Raw genomic sequence first — 26,767 nt, forward strand, 5'->3', positions numbered from 1 at the left:
TATTTTCTCTAGCTTGGTAAAATAGTTATCTGGTAATTTGACAGGTATGGCATTGAATTAGTAATTTAATTTGGATGGAATAATCATTTTTATTATATTAGCATGATCAAGCCATGAGCAATTGACATTTTTCAACTAATTTGGATCTGACTTTATTTGTGTGAAAAGTATTTTATAATTTTGTTCTAAGTTTCCAGGTTTGTCTTGGGAGGTAGATTTCCAAGTATCATATGTTTTCTACAGTTACTTTAAAAGGAATTTCTTTTTCTATCTCTTGCCCTTGGGTTTTTTTGTTCATATACAGAAATGCTGATGATTTATGTGGATTTATTTTATATCCTACTTCTTTGCTGAATTTGTTAATTATTTCAAGTAGTATTTTAGATGATTTTCTAGTGTTCTCTAAGTATACAGCCTATCATCTGCAAAAAGTGAAAGTTCTGCTTCCTCATTTCCAATTCTAATTTATTCAATTTCTTTATCTTCTCTTAAATCTAAACCAACATTTCTAATATTATATTGAATAGTAATGGTGTTAATAGGCATCATTTTTTCATCCCTGATCTTCTTGAAAATGCTCCTAGTTTATCCCCATATTATATAAAATTTGTTGATGATTTTAGATCAATTTGTTATTATTCTATTATTTTAATAATTTTAATTCTATTATTATTTTAAGGAAATTTTTTTATTTTATTATTAAGGACAATTTTTTATTATTTTAAGGAAATTAATTATTATTTGAAGGAAAACTCCATTTAATCTTATACTCTCTGGTGTTTTTTAATAGGAATGGAAATATTTTGTCAAGGCTTTTTCAGCATCTATTGAGATAATCATATGATTTTTCTTGGTTTTGCTATTGATATGGTAAGTGGTTTCCCAATATTGAACCATCCCTTCCTACTTGGTATAAATCCTACCTGATCATGGTACATTTTACTTGTAATCTCTTTGATCAACTTTTATTTAAGATTTTTGCATCAATGTTCATTAGAGAGATTGGTCTATAATTTTGACTGTTTTGACTCTTCTTGATTTAGGTGTCAATACCACATTGGTGTCATAAAAGGAATTCAGCAGAATTCCTTCTCTTTTTAAAAATTTGTTATACAGAATTAGAATTAAATTCACTTGTAAATCCATCTGGGCCTGGTGACTTTTTCTTAAGGAGTTTATTGATGATTTCTACAGTTTCTTTTTTCTGAAAAGGGGTTGAGTACTTTATTTCCTCTCCAAATAATCTAGGTAGTGTGTATTTTTGTATATATTCATCCATTTCACTCAGGTTATCAAAATTAATGACATACAATTGGGCAATGAATTATCTCTTTAATTTTTCCCTAATTGATGGTGAGTTCAACCTTTTTACTTTTGATACTGGTAAAGAATCAAAAGTAAGAAACTTGTGAGGGAAGTGACATGATTAGACCTGTATTAAGATCTCTTAATTCTAGTACCTTCTTTCTATTAATTATTTCCGATTTATCCCATCCATTGTTTTCTATTTATATACATATACACATATGCATATTGTCTCCCCCCATTATAGGGGAAGCTTCTTGAGGGAAAAGATTGTGTTTTGTCTCTTTGTAGCCCAATGCTTGGCAGAGTGCCTGGCAAATAGAAAGCTCTGAATAGGTATTTATTGGATTAATTGCTATAGGAAAATCACTTGTCAGCTGTGGAGAGAACGCAAAGAACATACTTAAAGAAAGGTAACAACCTAGGAGTTTACTCTAATGCTCTAGGTGAGATGAGATGTGTCAAAAAAAAAAGGAAGACAAGATGTCTTGGATGCTGAAAATAAAAGGTTTGGTAACTGAATGAATATGAGGTGAGATGAGTGAGAAAGAATGAGAAGTCAAAAATAAAACCATATTTGTGAATCTGGGTGGCTGGAAAGTTCATGATACCAAAAAGAGGAACTTTCTGAAGTGGTAAGAGTTTGAAAAGGAAAGTAACACAACAATATCAGCTGGGAGAGGATAACATGATAGAGATTACAGTCATTCTATGTCCCTCACTTTGTGCAACCTAAAATAAAAAGGATGCAGTCAACACTTTTATTCACCAGTTTCTGCATCAGAGTCACACACCCTAGGAAAGATACCTGTTTCAGTCAGTAAGTGCTCTGGAAAGCAGGAAGTAAATATTTTAAGAGTAGGATTTTCTTATTAGTATCTGCACAACTTCTGCTGAGGAAGCCAAAGTATAGTTTGGTTCTAACTGCATTGAGGGATTAGATTTAGAAGGATGGAAGTTAGGAGTTTGCATTGTAGATTGGGAATTTTAGGGGACAAAAGTAGATAAGCATGGCTGTGATGACAACAAGTTCAACAATTGCAAAGAGAAAGGAAGGGAGACCCAACTTCCCACTCTGATTATTTCATCACATACCCATTTGGATCAGGTTACTCTCTGCTCCAGCAACTAGATAAGCTACTAATAAATAAATTCTAATGCTTACATGATAGCTATCCTTCACTTTCATGACATAATTATCCAACTTCCTTTTCTAGTTGGACAACTTTCTAGTATTATTTTTGCATCAATTTTCCTCCATGATTCTTAATTCATGGCTGTGTTCACTTATCAAGGTCAAGTCTCTTTAAGCACGGAAAGGAAACACAGAGATGAATCTGACAATTTCCTGAGTAGCTTTGTTGATGTCAGTATAACTTTTTGAATACAAAAAAATTTTTTACTGTTTCTTAGATTTTTGGTATGATGACCAGTCAAGGAATATTTGAGCTAAATGAGAGAAAAAAATCATCAAAGCTGGTCCAGTGATAAGTTTCCAACACTCAACAGTCTTAGCAATTGCAGTATATGAAAGAATCCACATCATATTTTCCTTCTCTTTCTATTCATGCAACCATTCTGGAATTCAGAACACTTTCTACAATTTGGTTTTATGATATTAAAGAAGTAAAGAAAAATCATATCAATTTATTCAAAATACTTATTACGTTTTTCTCTTGGAGACAGGTCTGCCTTTTTGTTTTCCTAAAGAGAATTGTAGTAGGGCAAGATGATGGGGGGAACTAAGGAGGCTTGAGTTAATTCCCACACTCCCACATCAGTTGGTATTTTTATAAAGAAAAAGCTACACAGCAGACCTGTGGAAGTTTGAGTTAACTTTGGACCCAGAGGAATTGCTCTGGGATTCAGATGTGGACCCTGTTAAATAAGCAAAATATAAAATCAGCTCTAAGACTCTGTGAATTCTTGAGATCCTTCTCCATTCAGTATTTTTAACTTCCATACTGGAAACTGTTACCTGCTTTTATCTTCTACACTGCTTTTACCTGCTTTGGGGAAACTGTTTTGGTCTAGGATACTGACAGATGTAGAGACAGACAGACAGTCAGCTACTAATATATACAAGGACTATTTATTTAAACCCTCAAGATCTGGGTGATCTGAGAAATGGACACTGTGTTGCTGGTGGATTCTTGCAAGTGGAAGCAACTACTAGTTGCTTCTGGATCAAATATGAAACATAGGGAGCTTGTGGTAAGAAAGAAGATAAATCACAAAAAACAGTTCTTTTTTTAAGTTTATAACTTTGTCTTTATTTGTAGATTCTCCTTTCACTATCCTCTTCTATTGCGCTCCATACTAACAATAATGGAAAAGGATATTTCATGGAGTTGGAAGCTAACAAATATTAGTATTGTCAGGGTCTTTGTCAATTAGTCCTCTGGATTGTTTTATTGCCTTTTTTGTCTTTCTGTCCCTTTCTGTCCCTTCAAGAAGCTGCTTGATCTCCTTATCTAAAGCCAAACTATATTCTTATTTTTCAAATACATGGGGGGGGGGGGGGTAAGTTGCAAACCAGTTCTGGAATTTTTCCATGAATTTTGAGAACAAGTCAAAGGGTTGAATATAATAGATTTGTTTGAGAAGATATTGTCAAAATTGGAATCTTTTTCCCCCCAGGTTGAGGATTCCATGTCCCAGTTCAAATTTAAGACTTGGGGACTTAAATTTTGCATCTTCCTATGTGAGGAAAAAAAATGCTATATGAAATTAAGTTTGAGATTTCTCAATGCTTGTTAAACTTTAGTTGTATTTTTTCCAATACAGCATTTGCATAGTTGGAGTGTATAAGAATTAGCAAAAAAAAAGAGATTAAATTCTACCTGAAATATTCTCCCATTTAAAAAAGAAAAATAAAAGAAAAATGGTTAGCAAAACGAATTCTTAAGTTGTGCCAAAACCTCAAATATTGTAACACAAATTATAGCCTGGAACATTTCATTAAACCCCAAAAAGCAAGAAAAGGTTTTCACCCATCCCACTTTGAGAACATATGCATAGGTGTAAATGTTATAAAGCACCTTCTGTTGGTCAATCAAGAGAACATCTCCCTGGAATTCAGATTTAGTGATCTGGGGTTATGTACCTCATATCAAAAATTAATAAATCTGAAGTTCTCTGACAAACACACTTCAATACCCAAAGGTCTGTCAAGATCAGTTCATTTGTGCAGGGATCTTTTTTTTTTTCCTCCTTCATTCAGGAAAACCCTTTGAAATCAGGATCATCTTTCATTCTCTCTAAGGATAACCAGTGTTCTCTCACACTTGTGCTTAATAGAGAAAAGTGGTGGGCTGTTGAGAAACGTGGTTTCCTGTGTCTTAATAAAACAACCCAAGTTCTGCAGGCAATTAATCCTTGGAAGGTTTTGTCATGCCATCCCCTGATACATTTGATAAATATGGAAATTGTAAAAATGCTCTGACTTGTTAAAACTTCTGCAGCCTGCATAATGTGCTCTTTGGCCTGAACATGTACAAAGCTCTGACTTGGCAAGCTAAAGAAACCTCTATCACCTTTTCCACTGTGTACACACTGACAGGTTGAGCTTTCCCCCTTGAGCATGAATAAGTCACACTTCACAAAGAAATGTTTATTTTATATTCTAGGAGGGACTCTTTTTCTCAAGGAAATAAAGGTGTGTCAAAGGCAGGGAAGAAGGGTGTGTGCAAATAAATGTGGCAGAAGAGAAACATGACTCTAAATTCTAAATTACTGCAAAGCTCTCTACAAACACTGGAGTTAATAAAAAAAAATCTGGGTCAGGGGGTAGGAGTGTCTGAAGTTGGCTGGTTAACAAATCTTTCAGAATCTGTACAAGACAAACATTCCCCCTATGTTTTCACCTTCACAAATTCTAATAAAAAGGCAAACATTTTTTCCTAACCATCTAAAATCAGAATGGTTAAAGTTTTTTTTTACCCTTTACTCATTTAAAATCAATAAATTAAAACATATAATAAACAGTCTATAACTGGCCAATAGTAAATGAAAGTAAATCATGAGCAAATCTAGGTTGCACTGGATCATGTCAGTGATTTCATCATTTCTCCAAGTGAACAAAGCACTATAGAAATGCAAGAAAAAGAATCACAGGCCTAGACTGAGATGACTATTACTGTCAAAAAAACAAACAAACCAGGCTTGAGACTTCAAGGGGTTCTCCTAAGAAACTCCAGAAAAATAATGTTTCCATAAGACGAGAGTCTAGACCTAAAAAGCTCAAGAAATTTGAAATAGTTTAAAATAATAGTTTCTATTTCCTTTTGCATTTATTACTCTATAGATTCTCTATACTACAATGATATTCCTAAATTCTGCTACCCCTCTTTCTGTTACTGTTCAAAAAGGTTTTTTTTTTACTTTTGCTCAGTGGTGATGGTGATCCCTAAAGAAGTTACTTTCCCTATGACATCTTTTATTGCTCTCAGCAGAAAAGGAAATCAAGAAATCTCCACTTCTAGCAGCAAATGAGTATAGGGCCCCAATAGTAGGAGAATGAGATGGAAAGGCTTTCTTTCCCAAGTATTTTAAGAAAAGGCAAAAGCACAACCTAAAATATAGGCACTCGGCAAGAGAGAATTTCACTACCCTTAAGATAAAATTGCTTCTCAACACCTAGGATTTAGAAACAAATTACTTATCAGCATTATAAGTTTGGCGGGATGAGGGGTTATACCTATATTCAAAATCTAGCCAGTTTTTCACATTACCACTTCAAAACATGATTACTGTCTCTATTATAATGGAGCAAATTTTTCCTTGTGTCTTGAGAGAGGGATAGTCAATAGAAAGAAACCAAGAGAGTAGAGTGTTATATGTGAGGTACAGAAGTATTGTAAAGCAGGGGCTATAATAAGACTTGAAAGATAGAATGGGGCTAGGTGGTAAAAGAATTTGGGCCACAAAAAACACTTAAATGCCAAGGATGCCCACTGGAGTTTATTGAGCAGAAGAGTGATCTGGGCAAATCTGTCTCTTAAGAAAAATCACACAGGACAGCTAGGTGTCACAGTGGATATAGTACCAGTCCTAGAGCCAGGAGGACCTGAGTTCAAATACGGCCTCAGACACTTAATAATTACCTAGCTGTGTGACAAGTCACTTAGCCTCACTGCCTTGCAATATTGACTCATTAAATCTTTTTAACAGCTCTGGAAGGTAGGTGCTATTATTAACCTTATATTACAGTTAAGGAAACTGAGGCAGACAACAGTTCTGCTGCTAGGGTCACAGAGCTAGTAAATATTAAGAAAGTATTTGAACTCATGTCTCTCTGACTCCAGGTCTAGCAGTTCTATCCATTATACTATAGAAGAGATTTGAGCATATTTATAGGTGGAGAAGGCGCCAGTAGATAAAGAAACTGAAAATGAGAGATGACAAGATAATCCATGAGGCAAGCTTTTGGAAGAGTTGGAAGATTATAGGATCAAGGTAGTCTAGACAAAGGGAAATGAGAGCCTGAACTAGGATGGCAGCTGGGTGTATGGGGATAGACATGAGTGATATCAAGGAAGCAGAAACAAGATTTGATAACTAATTGTATATATAGTGAGTAAGAATGATTTAAAGAGAATACACAGGGTGGCTAGGTGGCATTGTAGATAAAGTACCGGCCCTGGAGTCAGGAGTACCTGAGTTCAAATCCAGTCTCAGACACTTAATAATTACCTAGCTGTGTGGCCTTGGGCAAACCACTTAACCCCGTTTGCCTTGCAAAAAAAAAAAAAAGAGAGAGAGAATACACAAGGGGAGGCTAGGTGGCACAGTGGATAGAGCACCAGCCCTGGAATCAGGAGTACCTAAATTCAAATCTGGCCTCCAACACTTAATAATTACCTAGCTGTGTGGCCTTGGGCAAGTCACTTAACACCATTGTCTTGCCAAACAAATAAATGAAGGAATGAATAAATAAATAAATAAATAAGCAAATAAATAAAGAGAATAGACAGGATATTATCACAGGATCAGAAGGAAAATGAAGCCCAGAGAAGGCTTTGAAGTGAGTTGCTCAAAGTCCTACATAGAATCATAGAGAGAGAGGGAGATAGTAGTGAGTTGGTTAGAATACTAAGCGTCAGGAAGACCTGAGTTAAAATTTAGCCCCCAAATTCTTACAAATTACGGGACACTAAATAAGATTTTCAACCTCTGACTCTATTTCCTCTACTGCAAAATAGGACCTACTTCAGGGTTGTAAAGCTCAAATGAGATCAATTTTGTTTTGTTCTCTATGGCAAACCAATCAATTAGCATTTATCAAATGTGCTCTGTGGCAGACATCATACTAAGCCCTAGAGATACAAAAAGAGGCAAAAGACACCATGACCTTCAAGAGATTCAGAAACTACCAGAGGATACAAACAATCATGAGAGCTCAGTGGCTGAGATCATAGGCAATTAATAAATGTTTATTTCCCTCCATATACCCACTTACTTTCAAGACCTGGCATCATATATCTATGTACAGCAGAAATATAATACAAATAAATACAAATCAACAAATTAGTTTGTGAAGGGCAACACTAGCATCAGGGCTAGTAAGGGAGGCATTGGGAAATATCTGATCAGAAGATAGGGTTTGAGCCTGAACTTCTGTGAGAAAGAGGTAAGGAGACAGGGGTTTCCAGTCCAAGGAAGAGCCAGTAAAGACAGGGAGATGGGAGTTGGGGTGTGTATGGGACGAACATAAACAAAGCCAGTTTGGCCAGATCACAGTATTGCCAGATGGGAAGTGATATCCATTGAAGCTAAACATGTGTTTGAGGCCAAGTGTAAAGGGCTTTAAAAGCGAAACAGAGAAACTGATATTTTGTTTTGGAAGCCAATGGACAGAATTGAAGAAAGGAATCATAGAGCCAGATCTGTACTTAAGGAAAATCACTTTAGTAGTAACATGTAGGAAGGAGTGGTGTAGGAAGAGGAATGAGACAAGAAGGTCAGCTAGGAGATTAGGTGAGAGGTGATCAGTGTCTGAACTAAAGAGCTAAGTATTTGAATGGAGAGAAGGGATCTGATGTGAACGATTTTGAAGAGGTAGAAATTATAGGTTTTGCTGAAAGATTAGATGTCTGGCGTGAGAGAGAGTAAGGAGTCCAGGAAACCAGTAAAGTTAAAAAAACTTATAAACTATAAAATTCCATAGTGCTATAAGATACTGGTACTATTTTCCCTCTCTTCTAAATATATTTTGAATTGCTCATTAATAACAACTTCCAAAACATATGACTGTGGAATCTATATGTTCCATATATTCCAGGACACTTATGACTACAAAAAAATATACGTTCTGGATTGCTTTAAAAAAAAGGATGGTCTGGAAAGAATTCCGGGAAGATGGTGAACAGAACAGGAGCAGAGGGATGTGCTTGTGGTCATTCAACAGAGGAGGAGAGTATTCACCTCTCATAAGAACTTGAAGGAACTTAGGTCCTTGCAGGAGTATCCCAATAACACTCAGAAGCTCAGCAGCTTAGTTAAGGCGATCCAAAAAATGCTGAAGAAAATAACATATTAAAGAACCAATTTATGTCACAGGAATAAATAGTTCAACAACTTAATGAGGAGATGAATGCCTTAAAAAAGCAGAATTGACCAGATGGCAAAGGAGATAAGAAAGCTCTCTAAGGAAAACAAATCCTTCAAATGTAGAATGCAGCTAAAGGAAGCTGATGACTTTGCAAGAAATTAAGACACAATAATTCAACACCAAAAGAATGAGAAACTAGGAACACTATTGTTCTATTAGAAACCAGGAGGGACGGGATTTCAGGGAAGCCTGGAGGGATTTGCACAAACTGATGCTGAGTGAGATGAGCAGAACCAGAAAAACAGTGTACATCCTAACAGTAACATGAGAGTGATGTTCAACCTTGATGGACTCGCTCATTCCATCAGTGCAACAATCAGGAACAATTGGGGCTGTCTGCAAAGGAGAGTGCCATCTGTATCCAGATAAAGAGCCGTGGAGTTTGAACACAGTTCAAATTTAGGGGAAATTTTAGGGAAAAAACAGATATCTTATTGTCTGATCTTGTTATCTCTTAGACTTCTTCTCTCTTCCTTAAGGATATGATCTCTCTCATCACACTCAGTTTGGATCAATGTAACAACATGGAAACAAAGTAATGACTAACAGATTGCTTTCTGGGGGGGAAAGATTGGGGGAAAAATTATAAAACTTAAATAATATCTTTAATAAAAAATAAATAAATTTTTAAAAAAATGAAACACTAGAAGAAAATCTCATTGAAAAAACAACTAATCTGGAAAAAACAGATCCAGAAGAGATCATTTAAAAATTATTGGGCTACCTGAAAGTCATGATCAGGAAAAGAGCCTTGACTTCATTTTTAAAGGACTTCTACAGAATAACTGCCTACAGAAAAAATTCTACAGAAAAAAAGCAGAGAGTAAAATAGAAACTGAGAGAATCCATTAATCTCCCCTGGAAAGAGATCCAAAAAAAAAACCAACCCCCAGGAATATTATAGCCAAGTTCCAGAATTCCCAAATCAAATAGAAAGTATTACAAGTAGCCAGAAGGACACAATTCAAATATCATGGAACTGTAGTCAGGATCACACAGAATTTAGTAGCATCTACATTAAGGGCTAGTTAGGCTTGGAATATAATATTCTAGAAGGCAAAGGAGCTTGGAATGCAACTGAGAATCAACTACCCAGCAAAACTGAAGATTCTCATCAGAAAAGATGGACTTTCACGAATCAGGGAGACTTCATATGTTCCTGTTGAAACAACCAGAGCTGAACAGAAAATTTGATCTTCAAGTATAGGACTCCAGTGAAGCTATGAGGGGACTTAATGATGAAGAACTGCGTGTATTCCTACATAGAAAGATGATATTGATAATACTCATAAGAACTTCTCATTTAATAGGGCAGATAAGGAGCTTTTATAGATAAGGCACAGAAGAGAGCTGAATTTGAAGACATAATAGTAAAAATGGAATCAATGGGTGAAAAGGAAATGTACTGGGAGTAAGAGAAAGGAGAGGTAGAACAGGCTAAAATATTTCATGTAAAAGAGTCAAGAAATAGCTTTTGCTATGGTATGGAAGGGGAAGGGGGAAGGGAAGGAGGGAGTCTTCATTCTCATCAGAAATGGCTCAGAGAGGAAACAGCATACACACTCAATAGGGTGTAGAAATCTAGAAGAAAAAGGAGAAAAGGGGGATGGGGGATGTGGGTGATAGAGGAGAGGGGTAGATCAAAGGAGAAGAAAGATATTTATGTATAGCTTTTTCTTTTTTTCCTCTTTTACTTTTTGCAAAGTGATGGGATTGGGTGGCCTGTCAGGCACCACAGGGTTGGGTGGGTGCTTGGTCTTTGGAGTGGGATGTAGACTTGGGGCCTCCTGATCCCAGGACTGGTGCTCTTTCGGCTGTGTTACTTGGCTGTCCCACAGCACATTTTTGAAGATGGACAGAGTGAAAGGAGAAAGAAAATATAATATATGGTAGTGGGGAGGAATGGATGGATGGAGGGAATTACAATCAGCAATAGCAATTGTGGAAAAATATGGAAGTAACTTCTCTGGGATAATGTGATCCACCCGTGACAGAGCTGATGGTATCAGAACACATACTGAAACACATTTTTTTCTCTTTCTTTCACTTTATTTCTCATGAGGTTTAATATTTTTGTTGGGGAGGGGGGACATTCTGTTTATTCTTACAACAATACCACCATTTAGTAATGTGTAAATAAATTAAAGAAAAAAGAGGAAAATAAATTAAAAAATATATACATGTGCATATGGATGAAAATAAATAAATTTTAAAAAAGAAAATTAGAATTGGGCAAGAGGAAGATAGTGAAGTTATAAGAGATCAAGAAATAATAAAACAAAATATAAAGAAGAAAAAACTAGAAGAGAATGTTAAACACCTCATAAGAAAAAAACAATCACTCTGGAGAACATATTAAGAAGAAAAACCATAAAAATAATCAGACAACTTGAAAGTTACATACAATCAAAAAAAGAATCTTGATAAAATAATGCAAGGAATAATTAAAGAAAATTGTTCTGAAGTGATAGACCAAGAGGAGAAAGTAGAAAAAGAAAAAATTCACCTATCACCACCTGAAAGAAATCATAGGAAGAAAAGTGCCAGGAATGTCATGGTCAAATTTCAAAACCCCTAAGTTAAGAGAAAAATATTAAGAGTGACAAGAAAAAAAAAATTCAAATATGGCTAAGCCACAAATAGAATTACACAGGACCTAGCAGTGGTTATATCAAAAGACTCCAAGTCTTAGAACTCCATACATCAAAGAGCAAAGAAACTGGAGTTGTGGTTGAAAATATCATACCCAGAAAAGTTCCTTAATCTTAAAGGGAAAAAAAATGGACATTAAATGAATTGTCAAACTTTTGGAATTTTGTTGCAAAAAGTCCTGAACTTAGTAGAAAATTTGACATTCAAGATCCAAGAGAAATAAATCAAAGACTAATTGCAAGGGACTCAATATTGATAAATTATTTACTTTTTATAACATGGTAAACCATATGTCCAATATTGCTAAGAGGAATTGGGTCACTTGAAGGAAAGATGGGGATAGAGCTGAGTTGGATGAGAGTCTAAAAATTAAAATGGGCTAGGAAAAGATAAAAAAGAAGCTATAATTTTATACAAATAATGTGAGAGGAAGAATTAATACAGAGAAATTGTATGTATGTATACATGCACATATGCATATATGTATATGTGTACGTATACAAGTATTTTAAATAGATAAAGAATGCACTGAGTTAGAAGATGAGGATATAGAAGGGTATGTAGAATAAAACAGCAAGAGAGTAGAAGTAAAGTAGAGGAGTAAGAAGAGGTTCTTGATATCAGGAAATGCTTTTAAAATGAGACATACCCACAAATCAAATATATAGAAATCAATGAATATATATCAAGTGTGTAAATGTGCATGAATATGTATATGTAACTGTGTATATATGTACATATATGTTTCTATGTACATATATACGTTTCCATGTGTATATGTATATATACATATATACACGTGCATGTATATAAGCATACTTGGGGGAAGGAGGGGAAAAGTAATTAATGGACAGCAAAGAACAGAAGAAAATATATAAGAAATCAAAGAAAAGATGGACAATTTTGAATACAATGTGAAGTATTTTTATACAGACTGTTGAAATGTAAATTAATTGCTTTATATTATGAATCCTTTCATGGTTTGCTGTATGTGTCATAATTTTCTATTGTTTTATATTCAAATTTAAAATTTTTAAAGATTAAAAAAAGGAATGATCTTTTCTAGGTCATATTTCTGATTTTTAGTTGAGATATGGCCATTGAATTTATGTTCTAAAAGGTATGTGGAAGTAGATAAGTTCTGTGACCAAATTAGCGCTTCCTATAAAAAAGTATTTTCAGAAATGGAAGTCCTTCCTGTTTTATGAGGAGTGAATTTCAGGAAGAAGGGAGAAAGGGTTGCCTCACAAACCATCTCCCCCTACCTCCCTGACTGAATGATCTCACTAAGATTTAACACATTTTTCAGAAAGACATTTCGGTCAGAGAATGTACTTCCTGTCTACAGACTGTTGGTCCCATCTACCATTAACATTATTCCTTCTATGAGTGCTGTTGCAGTTAAATATGCTGTTAAGTCCATGAATAAGTCTGCCATCATAAAACAATCCTTAAAAACCAATGGTTTTGCTTCTAGTTTCTGAATATATAGGAACAGTTTGGTTTCATTTTCCTTATATCTATGATCTAGCTTTTCTAGGACTGTTAATAGTTACCAGGAAGATTTGAAAATGATGGAAACTAAACAAAGAGTGTTCTCACTCATAGCTCTGTTAAGTGAGCATGGAGGGTTCTGTGTCTAGGTCCAGTCTAACACATATTATATTTTTGACGTGTTTTAAATAACAAACACCCCATACTTTTCCAATGTAAAAGTAGCTGTCCAAAATATAGCTCTTTGCAACTATTTTTCATTTTTAAACTAAAAATTATTTTAGTTGATAAACTTTTGGGTGATCTTGAGTTTTTTGGTATTTCTTTTTTAGGTTTTTTTGCAAGGCAATAGGGTTAAGTGACTTGCCCAAGGTCACACAACTGAGTAAGTATTAAGTGTTTGAGGCTGAATTTGAACTCAGGTCCTACAGACTCCAGGGCCAGTGCTCCATCCACTGAGACATTGAACTGCCCCTGATCTTGAATTTTTTGACAGATGCTGAGCTCTACAAATATATAAAGACTTTGAGTGCAGTTCTTCATCTATTCTTGAATCTATAAATGAAGGATAAAAAGGAAAGGAGATCATAGTGGAAAAGATGGCTACAGAAGCTCACAAAACCATCTAGATCCATACTTATAAAAGTGGAAGGCTTTCAAATATGGCAAACCCTTTCAACTGAGATTGCAGAGAATGAAAAGGCAAGGATCAATATCCGAGCAATGAGAACAACAAAAGAGACCTACAATCAGAAGGCAAACAAAAGCCAAGAAGGAAGAAGAGCATGAAGAATACTAAGAGTTTGTGATGAATTAATTACTAAATGCCAGGATTATGGGAGAGATGACTCCCAGCAAGGCTCTAGGACATAAGTTTGATGGCATCTTTGTGAAAAGTAAGAACAAGCAAATATAAAGCATGCGGGATCTAAATCAATGCTGGATATTTTCCTGTGGTTCTTTCCTTTCTGCATAAGTCCTTATGGAGTGATTTATTGTACTTACCATAATATCCACATATAACCATGAAGACAGAGATTGCTGCTACAGTGCTTATGAATCCAGGTACACAGATGAAATGACCTCTAGGTTTTGATTTTGAAAATTTATTATGTATCATATTTGTTTTCTTAGGTTTCCAAGTTTAACTAGTTTAGGAAAAAAAAGTCCACTGGGCAAGACTGTATTTCCCCAAATTTATATACTACTATGTTCAATGGTGGCATTCTAAAAATATGAAATTGTTATTATTCATAAACCAGGGTGATTTCTAAAGAGACCTAAGAAAGACACATTAGGATAAAATTTCAGTTGGAAAAGAGACAGATTATAATTATAATGAAAGAAAAATTAAGGAAAGTTAGCCTCAGAAAAACTACATACCCCATCTCAGTAAAGTAGCAAGGGACCTATAGATAAGGAATGGTGTATGCAGTGCCATCATTAGCTATTCTGTTGGTTGGTTTTAACTGTTTTTCTTGTTACAAAGAAAGGTTGGGGAAAGGAAGAATGTAAAAATGACTGCAATAGGAAGTTAGGCAATGAAGAGCAGAGCATGTAGTCCTGCAGTCAGGAAGATATGATTTTAAATCCCAACATAAATATGTACTAGCTATATGACCTTGGGCAAGTTATTTAATCTGCCTCAGATTCCTTATCTGTAAAGTGGGAATAATACTGGTGGCATCTACCTCAGATGGTTGCTGTGAAGATAAAATGAGATAATATTTGCAAACTTCTTTGCAAGTCTTAAAGCATTATATGAACATGCAATATTATGACTATTACTGAAAACTGGTTTTACAGCATGATTCAAGGGTCTAACAAACCACAGTTTACATTATACATTAGGTATACACAAGGAAATCAGTTTGACTACTCTGACATAGAGGGATTTCTATTAACCCCTCACTAAATTTCTTTAAATGGAAATTTTTTTTCTATATTGAGTTAATCTCATCAGGATAAATATTTAATTTGTAGGAATTAAAGATACCTATACATCCCAGAATAAAATAGAAACTCTCTGGCTCAGGCATTCTCTACTTTATCAAGAAGACAATCAAGAAGAAAATCAAGAAGATAAATCTTGGGTCAAACTTAAGAAAAAACTTTACTCCATTAAATCACAAATAGTAATTTATCTACAAGTAGATTGTGTACCATAAAATTAATCTTTCCATGAGAAAAAATCATAAATTGCTCCATATACCAAGTGTTATAGGTCTCTTTAACAATGACAAACCAAAATTTTAATCTATGAAACATAAAAAAGAAACAAATTAAAAAATTTTCATCAATTCTAAAAACAGTACCACACAAAGAATTACATAACTTGATCTATTCAATTTGATCAATTCAATACAGCAGTCACTTCCATATAAACTAATACTCCCTATATTTTCAAATACAGATTTATTTGATACTTGGAAAAAGCTTAGGAAAATAAAGGTAGTCTTTTGGTATTCCTAGGAAAAGTTGTATTAACAAAAGGTAATTTATTAAACAGATGAAATTCAATTATCTTCCCTTTCATGAAAAATACATTAGAGCAAATGACTTTCCAAAACCTCTTATAAAATCCTATCAAACTATTTATTTCCAAAAGTAAATCTTCAAAGTCCAGGGAAATGTATAGTATATGTGTTGTTTATCTCCACAAGAATGGGGCACATGGAAAAATTTAGAACCTTCAGGTGTTATTACATTACAAAACAAACATGTGGATGAAAATAATGAGGATAAATATAGTGAGGTTTGTTCACAAATTGAAGAAGCTGGATGCATATGGAAGAGTTTACAGAAATTGCAATGTTTGACAGATCAGCAGAAACAGTGGGCTTAGTCTGGTCCTCAGAAGAAATCATTTGCAATATATTCAACTGTTTTTACTAAAATTACAACACAGGTCCAGGCATGCAGGTTAAGTTGAGAAACAGCCCTTCAAAAAAAGGAAAAGAGAAAAACAATTTCTGTCCTATATTGTAGGTGCCAAGAAAGCATTCTGGCTAGCAAAAAAGTAAAACTAACCAAAAAAACAAAACAAAACAAAAATCCCAAAACAAAACAAAAAACTGCTGAATGACAAGCAATTAAAAATAAATCCCGGCATAAAATGTATCTTAGGACATATTTAATATGAGGTATGAGAAAATAAATCTACTTTTTTAAAAAAAAGCATGAACCCCACAAATGGACAGCTTTAAAATTTTGATCAAATTTGAAGGACTACTCATGCAAAAAAGCAGCACATATGCCAGAATAAGACTACATGGGGGAAAAAAATAGCAATTTTTCAGTCATCTGAAACAGCTTTTCTTAACATGGTCCAATATTATGATTTTTTAAAAAAAAATTAAAAACATCTTATTTTCCCTATGAAGCTTTCATGGAACTAAAGTTCACCATACTTTTCAATGTCAGAGGAACTCTGAACAAAATCCCTTCTGAATCATTGGATTAAATATCAAAAGGCAAAAGGTAGCCCATTGTAAATAAATAAGCTTTTGAACAAGTCTTTCACTTAATGAACCCAGAAGACTAAATAAAGTTTGACTGTTTTTCTAATTTCTTCAGGGCCCTCCAATCCTTGCTCTATCAAAGCAAAGAATAACCCAACAGTGGAATACTTTGACACATGCACATACTTTCCACCATTACCTTAAAAATGTGGACCGTGTTTAACTCTAAGAGAAAGGTCAAATATTGTACTGAATAACACATAAGATTGAAAGTCACAAGACTAAAAGAGTCTATTTCTGGTTAAACCCAATATTAACTTTGTGACCTGGGTAAAATAATTATTCTGTGCCTCAGAAGAACTATATGTCCTATTCTCAGGCCTAGGAAATTATATTTTGAAATATATATAGGAGGGCATTCATAGCTTCTTGACAAGGGATAACTGCTACATCTGTAAGGATCACAGGGAATAGACAAGCCATGTACTACTGGAAAAACTCTCACAAACATGACCTATTCATTTGGTTTAGCCTCATTTGCCTCATTCATTTTGCTAATAGGTAAGTTCTTCAAAATGTAGCAAGCCATAAGTAGTTTAATAATTGCTTCTGTGCTAGGTGTTCAGGATACAAATGGAGTACTCCTCTGACTACCATCACCCCATCCCCAAATCTTACTCACAAGTTCAATCTCACAAGGGATGAGATACCACATAAAAACCAAAGATAGGGGCGGCTAGGTGGCATAGTGGATAAAGCACCAGCCTTGGAGTCAGGAGTACCTGGGTTCAAATCTTGTCTCAGACACTTAATAATTGCCTAGCTGTGTGGCCTTGGGCAAGCCACTTAACCCCATTTGCCTTGCAAAAACCTAAAAAAAAACAAAAACAAAGATAGAGGGATTGAGACCTCGGAAAGACCTTAATTTTAGAAAAGTCAACTTCATCCACTATATCCTAGGCCATTTTCATGAAATCAATTCTTCTTAAGAACAAAGGACCACTACCACCAGCACCACTTCCACTACCACCACCAACAGCAACAACAAAACTCTCAGAGTACTCTGTAGATTATATAATTACACATAGCTTATATTTTCAAACTATAGTTTAAAAGCAAATTCCTTCCTATATGAATACTTTTTGTCTGGTTAGGCATAGGATACAATTAACTTTAAGAACTCATTCCCACCCAAATCTATCCTTTTCTTAATTTTCCTTTTTTCAAGGACAGCATTATCTTCCCAGTTACCCAGGCTCAAATCCCAGGCATCATCCTTGACTCCGCTCTCTCAGTCCCCTTCCCCACAGACAATCTATTACCAGATCCCGTCATTTCTACATTTGTAGAATTCTTCTCTCCTCTTACTACTCCTACCTTCCTAGTGCACTAATTACCTCATACCTGGAATATTGTAAAAGCTTGAATTATTTAAAACCACTGATTGGTCTCCCTGCTTCAAATCTTTCCACATGCTGGTCCATCTTTTACTCATCTATTAAAGTGATCTTCCTAAAGAACAAGTGCAATTATGTCACAGTCAACCTCCCATTCAATAATCTCCAAAGGAGCGCCCTAGCACATCTAGGATCAAATGTAAAATTTTATCTTTGGTATATAAAGTCCTTTATAATCTGGGACCTCCTACTTGTTCAATCTTTTTATACCTGAATATCTTCACCCATGTCTCATATATTTGCAATCCATGAACACTGGTCTCCTTGCTGTTCATCACACCAGCCACTCCACCTCCTAATTCCTAGCATTTTTACTAGTTGTCCTCCCTAGGATGTTCTTCTTCCTCATACCTACCTTCTAGCTGACTTTAAATTCCAGTTAAAACCTCTTTCCTGATCACCTTAAAGTCAGTGCCTTCCCTCTCTGTTTAATCTCCAATTTATAATCTACATATTATGTTGAGACAGAGTTGCTTGCATGTTGCCTTCTACTCCTTAAAAGCAGGGGTACTGTTACTGTTTTTTGGAGGTGGGGTTGGAAATAGGCTTTTCTTTGTATTACCAAAACTTAACATATTTCCTGGCATAAAGCAGGGATTTAATAAATTCTTACTGACAATTATCTCAAAGCAAGGGCATTTACTAAAATTACATAATATCCAGAATTCACAAGTGGAAAGGCAAACATTGATTTTCAAGACAACATTTTTTTATAATATCCTTGCATCATTGTCATGGGAAGTGGCATCTGGGCTAGGATAGCTGTTCTACAGGCCCCTGGACCTGTTCCTGGGCCAGCACTTTATTGAGGGCTGGTATTTTATTGTGGGCTACCAATGTCTCCAGGTTTGGATTCAACTAAAATCCAGGCCCAGCATTCTTCTATGCTCTTTCAGACAGAACTGTGATTGGCAGAAACAGTAGAAATGTTGGCTCTGGTGCCTGTCGTCTCATAAACAATATCATAGTAGCAGCCTAAGATTTCCTATTCCTCTTTTTTTACTCCCCACTCTACTCCAAGGCTGCACTCCCTAGCAAGGGTTGGAAGGGAGGCAGTCTCCACTATTTTTTTCTATCTTCATAAGCTTGGTTTGAGAGGAAAACTTCCTCCAATCAGAGAAGGAAGTGAGAAAGTAAGCAGAAAGAAATATACAAACATGAAGTAAAAATTAACCATCGAATTCCCTTCAACCTTCTACTACCAGTTACCACTGGAGACTGAGAACTCCCCTGTTCTACTGCTGTTACTAATTGTTCCTGATTCTAAGTCCACTGTCACACCTAGTTCTAGTCAGTGTCAATAATTTGTTCCCTGTGAATTAGAAAGAACCGTTATTTTATCACATCTTGTTATCTAAGAAGAACATCACTGTTTTAATAAATTAAGTTTTTTGAGTTAAACATAAATTTATTTCAGTCATCTTGCTAAATAGGCTTAGAGTAGTTAATTTACTTTGATTGCCCTCATATGTAAAATGAAACAACATATATGAAGTGCTCTGCAAACATTAAGGGGCTATATAAATGTTTTTATTATTATTATTATTATTATTATTTAACTCCAAACTAAACTTGATATGAAGAGTTCTGACTAACACTATCATTCCCCAACTTAAAAGGTTCATCATTCTTTTCTATCTCATGAGGATGATAAAATCCATTAAAAATTATTGGGAAAAAATTTTCAGATCTGTTAATCAGGAGAAAACTGAAAAAAACAATGCATTTTAATCACTGACATTCTCCGCTTTGTTTTGGGGTAATTTTGGAGGAAACTAATTCTCAAACAGAAAGTGTCAGTCATCCAAGTTTTCTATGTTTATGTATGTTTTATTTACCTAAAAATAATCATGTTTCTTCATCTAGTAAAATGAGGAGACCATATTAAAAGACTTGAGAGACCTTTTCTAGTTGTTTAGTAAATCCCATTTTTGTGTCAACTGGTTATTATGAAATATACATATGCATAACATGGATAAACCAAGACCTTATATCCTCAAAGTCATTATTCTATAATAACAAAGACAAGATAGTCATACATGAAATGATGAGAGAACAATGTAGTCTAAGACAAAGTCATTAAGTAAAAAGATCATTATGCTTTAGGAGAACCTAGTGATCTACATTGAAATCTAAAGGATTTAAATTCACTAAGTTTAAAAAAAAAATCAAAGCTTTTCACAAGATTCCACAAGGAAATATTAATTTAATAGTGTGTGCAGTTCAGCTACAATTGAATTTGCAGTTCAACTATAAATGAATTAAATAATTTGGCTGAAAAGGTAGTAGCAAATAATATATCTATTTAAAATCTTCCAAATGGAATCAAAAATTTGCACTAATCAATTACATGGAGCATATTGGATTAAAAATGTGATGCTTCATCAGAAAATATTAACTCACAATTTTTCTAATTTATTTCATTTCTTTAAACAGCATCAGAACTATCCCAAAATAATAGCTCTTTATTCTAATCAATGTTGTTATTGTTAAGAAATACATAACAGGGATGGATAGGTGGCGTAGTGGATAAAGCACGGCCTGGGAGTCAGGAGTACCTGAGTTCAAATCCAGTCTCAGACATTTAACAATTACCTAGCTGTGTGGCCTTGGGCAAGGCACTTAACCCCATTTGCCTTGCAAAAACCTAAAAAAAAATACATTAACAATTTGAAACTTTAATATCATTTGGAATAATTTTTTAATTAGTTGGGGTTTGGGAGGAGTCTGTATATGGGAGGTTTGGAGGTATTGGGGAGAAGGAACTTTTTATAACTCAAACTGAATAAAGCATTAGGGTGCAGGCACAAAATACAAATCATTGCCTACTAACACTGTTTTATGATCCTAGACTGACAAAACTATGACCTAAGCCAATACAATCTTTTATCTATATTTCCCCAAGTCCTTTCAAAAGTTGGACAAAAATCAGATGTACTAGAATAAGCATAAGAGCTAAAAAAAATTTAATAATTTTAAAATAACTAAACAAATATAAATAAAACTACTGTGTTATCATTAAACTTGTAAAGCAAAATATTTAAAAATTTAAAAAAAATTTTGGGCCAGAGCAGACCTAGATCAAAGAAAATGGAGATATTTCAATTTCCATCATCTATTTGGTGGCTAGTTCAAATATTAATTATGAGTTAAATAACAGTGAATCAAAGTTCCTTGAACTTGAAGAACACACACACACACACACACACACACACATACACACACATACAATTACTTTCAATGGTCAAAAGAGCATTTCAGAACTCTCAGTACACAAAGGATATCATTATGAATCCTCTACTTCAAACAAATCTAATATCTATATATATAATATATATCTATACATATATATATATACTACTAATGTGAGTAGGTCATATTCAAAAGAGGACTTAAAGATCATTCCAAGTTGAGGAAACTGAGGCCAAAGGAGATTAAGTGATTTGCCAGAAATCACAAAGCCAACAAATGGTAGAACAGGGATTCAAACTAAGAAACTGGGACTCTAAACTCAGCATTCCTCCCACTGTCCTATATTGGGTTTAATTTAATCATATATAGTGAAAATGGTTAAGATAATACATTATAACTATCCCACAACTAATAAGCCAATTGTTTTTAATAATTTATTTGTTATAACATTGTATCTTTTGTCATTTTTGCAAGGAAGTGAGGTTAAATGACTTGTCCCTACTAAGCATCAAATATCTAAGATTTGAATTTATGTCTTCCTGACTCTGGATCAGTGCTCTATCCATTATGCCACTTAGCTACCTTATCAAATTGTATCTTTTTTTGATTTTGCATGGCAATGGAGTTAAGTGACTTGCCCAAGATCACACAGGTCATTAGTAAGTGTCTGATGTCAAATTTGAACTCAGGTCCTCCTGACTCCAGAGCTCCATCACCTAGCTGCCCCATAACATTGTATCTTTATTAACATTAACTGAGTTACAACTGGGAAAATGGCAGTCAGTATCAATACCAGCTTAGTCTTAGGCTCTTTTCTCTGGATCCTATCTTGCTTGGTGACCTCAACAGGAATTATAAAATCTATTCAAATAATTATCTCTATCTGCCCATCCTAATATCCCTTCTACTCCAAAATCACATCTTCACCTGCCAGCATGATATCTCAAAATGCATATCCCATCAACATTTTAAACACAGAATATCTAAAACTGAACTTATCATTTTCCAAAAGCCCTTCTCTTCTCTAAATTTCCTTATTATTGTTGAGTACCATCAATCTCCCAGGCACCCAGCGTCATAATCAAGTTATTCTTAATTTAACTTCAGACTCACTAGTGCCCATGTATAATTTGTTGCCAAATCTTCATGGCATCAAGCCTAAACTACCACAATAGTCTGCCAGTTGGTTTCCCTGCCTCAAGTCTCTCTCTCATCATTCCAGTCCCATCCCCTATTCAGTTGCCAAAGTGAACTTCCTAAAACATAGGTCTAACCATGTTTACTTACTTCTACTGAACAAACTCTAACAGCTCCTTGTTTCCTTCTGGATCATTTATAAAACTACTGGTTTAACTTTTAAATTCCTTCAAAAATGGCTTTCTAGTATTACACTTTACTCTCTTCCAAATAATCTGTGATCTGTATAATCTATATCAAATTGCCTACAATCTCAGGGAGGGGGAGAAAAGGGACGGAGAGAATTTATAACTCAAAAGTTTAAAAAACAATGTCAAAGTTTGTTTTTACATGTAATTGGGGGGAAAATATTTTTTTTAAAAAATTTCTGATTTAGTAACATTATCCTCCTTGCTATTGATCCTACACCATATTCCAATACCAAGTCTTTTCAATGAGTGTTGTCATTACAAGGAATGGTCCTACTTCTACCTTCTGGCTTCCTTAGCCAGCTAATATCTCCCTTTCTGTGAAAGGTCAGTCCCAGTCCTCAATACTAGTGACTTATCTTTGAAATTACTAGTATTGCTCTTCGGTCTTCTTTGCCGGTTGCTGGGAGGGCTCCCTTCTAGCTGCACCATGTCTTCCATGGGGACTCTGGCATTCGACGAATATGGCCGTCCTTTCCTCATCATCAAGGACCAAGAGCGCAAGTCTCGTCTTATGGGCCTGGAGGCCCTGAAGTCTCACATAATGGCAGCAAAGGCTGTATCAAATACAATGAGAACATCATTTGGACCCAATGGGCTTGATAAAATGATGGTGGATAAGGATGGTGATGTGACTGTAACCAATGATGGGGCCACCATTTTAAGCATGATGGATGTAGACCATCATATTGCTAAAGTGATGGTTGAACTTTCCAAATCACAAGATGATGAGATTGGAGATGGGACTACAGGAGTAGTAGTTCTGGCTGGTGCTTTATTAGAAGAAGCTGAACAACTGCTGGATCGTGGTATTCACCCAATCAGAATAGCAGATGGTTATGAGCAGGCTGCTCGAATTGCCATTGAACATTTGGACAAAATCAGTGATAGTTTTTCAGTTGATGTTAATAATACTGAACCTCTCATCTAGACTGCAAAAACAACTCTAGGTTCTAAAGTAGTTAACAGCTGCCACCAACAAATGGCTGAAATTGCTGTAAATGCTGTCCTTACGGTAGCTGATATGGAACGGAGAGATGTTGACTTTGAGCTAATCAAAGTGGAAGGCAAAATAGGAGGGAGACTTGAAGACACTCAGCTTATTAAGGGAGTAATAGTGGATAAGGATTTTAGTCATCCACAAATGCCTAAAAAAAGTGAAAAATGCTAAGATTGCAATTCTTACCTGTCCATTTGAGCCACCCAAACCAAAACCTAAGCATAAGCTAGATGTTACCTCTGTAGAAGATTACAAAGCCCTACAGAAATATGAAAAGGAGAAATTTGAAGAGATGATTGAACAAATTAAACTGACTGGTGCAAACCTAGCTATTTGCCAGTGGGGCTTTGATGATGGAGCAAATCATTTACTCCTTCAGAATAAGTTGCCTGCTGTCTGTTAGGTAGGAGGACCTGAAATTGAATTGATTGCCATTACAACAGGAGGGTGCATTGTTCCACGGTTCTCTGAACTCACAGCTGAGAAACTTGGTTTTGCCAGTCTGGTAAAAGAGATCTCATTTGGAACAACCAAAGACAAAATGTTTGTTATAGAGAAATGTAAGAACTCCAGAGCTGTGACTATATTCATTAGAGGAGGAAATAAGATGATAATTGAAAGAGCAAAATGGTCTCTTCATGATGCTCTGTGTGTAATCAGAAACCTAGTTCGTGATAATCGTGTTGTTTATGGAGGTGGTGCAGCTGAAATATCTTGTGCTTTGGCAGCTAGTGAAGAAGCTGGTAAGTGTCCCTCCTTGGAGCAGTATGCTATAAGAGCTTTTGAAGATGCATTAGAAGTCATTCCTATGGCCCTTTCTGAAAATAGGGGTATGAATCCCATCCAAACTATGACAGATGTACGTGCCAGACAAGTGGAAGAAATGAATCCTGCCCTTGGTATTGACTGCCTGCATAAGGGTACAAATGATATGAAACAACAACATGTCATAGAAACTTTGGCAAAAAACAACAGATTTCTCTTGCAACACAAATGGTCAGGATGATTCTGAAGACTGATGATATCCGCAAACGAGGAGAATCTGAAGAATGAAAACTTAGGTTGGAATAAAATATAGTAAAGCTACTACTGTGATTAAATAAACAGGAGTCATGTTGCAGTCACAGCTATTTATTTTTTCCCTTTTGTCAGTCATTGCTACATACTAAAGACAACCATAATAAATTAGCTGTTTAATATCATAGCTTGTTTCAAAAACTATGTATTTGTTGAGAGATTGACACAGAAGTTTTTGTATTTGTTATATTAAAGGGATCTCTTTTAAATTAGACCTTTAACTGTTTCTCATCAAATTTTAAGGATAGTTCATTATTTGTAGCAGCATATAAATAAGACTTCAGTTGTGAAAGTGAAAGACAAAGGAAAGTGAAATATATTTTACTAGTCATTGAATTGTAAGTCAAGTTATCTTAAAAGGTCAATTAACTGGATTTACTTGTTATTCTCATGATATTAGAGAAAACTTTGAGCACTATGCAAAGAAATGTTGGTGTTAGAGAATTAGATAAATGGACATAAATTGTTGTAATTTAACCACACTATTTGGGGAAAAAAATTAAACAGCATTCATTTGGTTGATAACTTAATGGCATAGTGCAGTGATTTTCAAACCTTTTTTTTTTACAGTATTTGCTAACAAAGGACCCTTTCCAGTAAGTCCTCTAGATTCCAGCTTGGAACTCCTCTACCTTTATTTCTCCTCCCTCATCTTTCTTTACTTCCCCAGCAGTAGAGGAGGTTAAAAAGTACATCTACAGATAGAGTTGCTATTTAGGACCTTGCAAATGCCAAGCTTGTGTGAAGAGCAGTCAACAAGTTCAAGAAATAGCTTCAGATTTCAGGGCATATCTAGCAAAACTAGAGTACACCATCCAGCATAGACAAAAAAGCATCAGGAAAGGGATTCACAAGATCAAAGATATTTTCATCTCTCACTTTATGCCCAACAGATGATCTCACAAACACAGATTTCTTGAATGTGAATGCTTCCATGTACTGTGTCTAATTTGTGAGTTTGTAATTAAAATTAGATTACATGGAAGATATGCAAGAGTTCCAAGAATAATAGTTTTCATATTAGAAATAAACACAGTGAGCATTAAGAAATAGGTGAAGATAACTGAAGCCCTAGGTCAAAAATGACTAGCCCCCAAAGTCTCAGTTTTTATTAAATATGCAAAAGATAATTCATAAAATTTCATGTTATAGACAAGTTTCAGCTTTGGTTTGGTTTGAGCTTTTTTTGTTTGTTTCTTTTAGCAGATGACTATTGTCTGTAACAATCAAAAGGCCTGGTCCTGGATGATTATCATAATAAACTTAATTTTCATCAAGATTGTAATTGGATTGCTTGCAAACTAAGATCATTTCATAAATTCAAGGGGATTCATCTGCAGCTTCCCCCCAACCAGGACCCACTAAATTTCCGATGGTTAATGTGTTGTCCTATCACTTCATTTCTTTTCTCTGACACTAGGCCTAAAGTAAAGCAGTATTTTCATCAGCAGCTGATTACCTAGAAATTTATAGATGATTTTAGAACCACTATGATCATAGTTATGAGATCTGTGGTAGAAAAAAATGGAGCTTTTTAAAATTTATGTAAGAAAAAAAGATTGTATACAAAGGCAACAAGAATTGGAAGAGTCATGATAAAGTTGGGGCTCCTTAAAAGTCTTCTAGTTTTTCTTTTTACAGTTACTATAGTAGAAAGTTCTAAAAATTAAATCAAGCATCCTCTTTTATAATTACCTTTTGAGTAATTCCCAAATAATGCTTAGGTTGCTTTCTTCTTACAGTGTAATTTAAATCCACTTCAAAGAAGAAATGATATACTTGGATGGAGAGGAGAATAGTTTTTATCCTGATTGTCCCCTCCATTTGGAATATTTCCCTGCTGTCCTTGCTTTAATCCTTCCGGTGTAGTCCAGCTCAAATTCTACCTTTTTTCTGATACCTTCAGCCAAGTTTTCTTTCCTGATACTACATTCCATTAGTATTTGTTTATTTTCACATTTCAGTATAAATTACTTGCATAGATCTTAACCTAGGTTATCTATAGATAAATAGTGAACTTAATGAGAATAATTATTAAATGAATAAGCATATAATTTTCATGATGGAAATTATGATTTCTTGGTAAAATTTTAATAGTCTTCAAAATTTTGAAAATTAAAGTAACAATTCAG

The 26,767-nt window shown here is 34.8% G+C and overlaps 1 protein-coding gene, 1 long non-coding RNA gene and 1 pseudogene across 2 annotated transcripts in view; 1 reads left to right on the forward strand and 2 right to left on the reverse strand.

Moving 5' to 3' along the window:
* The window catches only part of RAD51B (RAD51 paralog B), an 832,520-nt gene that overhangs the window by 625,171 nt on the left and 180,582 nt on the right, over positions 1–26,767 (reverse strand). The window lies entirely within an intron of this gene.
* Positions 1–26,767, reverse strand: part of LOC141522548 (uncharacterized) — a 90,413-nt gene that overhangs the window by 31,525 nt on the left and 32,121 nt on the right. The gene's annotated exons all lie outside the window — the stretch shown is intronic.
* Positions 22,944–24,760, forward strand: LOC141522547 (T-complex protein 1 subunit epsilon pseudogene; annotated as a pseudogene).

Source organism: Macrotis lagotis, chromosome 4 (genome assembly GCF_037893015.1).
Source record: "Macrotis lagotis isolate mMagLag1 chromosome 4, bilby.v1.9.chrom.fasta, whole genome shotgun sequence".
Lineage (NCBI taxonomy): Eukaryota > Metazoa > Chordata > Mammalia > Peramelemorphia > Peramelidae > Macrotis > Macrotis lagotis.